Here is an 841-nt window from a genome sequence, read left to right as displayed (position 1 = left end):
AATTTTTCTTTCTGAAAAGGAGACATTAGACGAAGTAAGTTTAAGTGAAGGATGGCAGAGTGGTCTGTGATGTCAGGCTTTCCTTTCTCTGGATGCACCCAGAGGAACTGGCTGTATATTGGGTATGAAGCTGGGTCAGTGCAGATCCTGGTGGGATTGAAAACACTTCATGAAATTTTAGTATACTAGAATGTATAAAACAAACAAACAAAAAAATCGTACTGGCATAGAGTCAATTCCAACTTACCGACCCTTTGGGCAGAGTAGAACTTCCCCACAGGGTGTCCAAGGCTATAATATTTATATTAGTAGACTACTACTCTGTCTCCCATGGAGCTGTTGGTAGGTTCAAACCACTAACTTTCAGTTATAAGCCAACTCTTGATTACTACACCAACAGAGTTTCTCCTCAAATGTATGTGGCTGCTTAAATTTTAAACACTGATTGCCTGTAACCCCTTATTCCAGCTCAAGCAGCAGTATCCCCCAACACCACCTACACTATGAGACAGAGGCAAAATTGATGGCAAGTTGGAAGCTTTTCCAAATAATATTGAAATTAATGAGGTGGAGACCCAGTATACATGGCTTCTTATTCCTGATCTTCCTTGGTAAATATTACAGTTCCAAGTAGTGAAATAAATGCTATTATGCTTGAAGCCTTAGGCAAATGCCTTACATGTTTGTACAAATTGTGTCGTATCATACATTAGATATGAGGTCATTTAATATACCAACTAATCGATTCCGAACTGTAAATGCACATGATAATTTTCAAGGAATTTTATAAATATAAAAAAACCACCTAGACCCCTATCCAAATCCACAAAAACTAGACCAC

Source organism: Echinops telfairi, unplaced genomic scaffold (assembly GCF_000313985.2).
Source record: "Echinops telfairi isolate 266 unplaced genomic scaffold, ASM31398v2 ScPeMD7_7469;HRSCAF=8507_1, whole genome shotgun sequence".
NCBI lineage: Eukaryota > Metazoa > Chordata > Mammalia > Afrosoricida > Tenrecidae > Echinops > Echinops telfairi.
Note: the sequence above shows the minus strand (reverse complement) of the source record.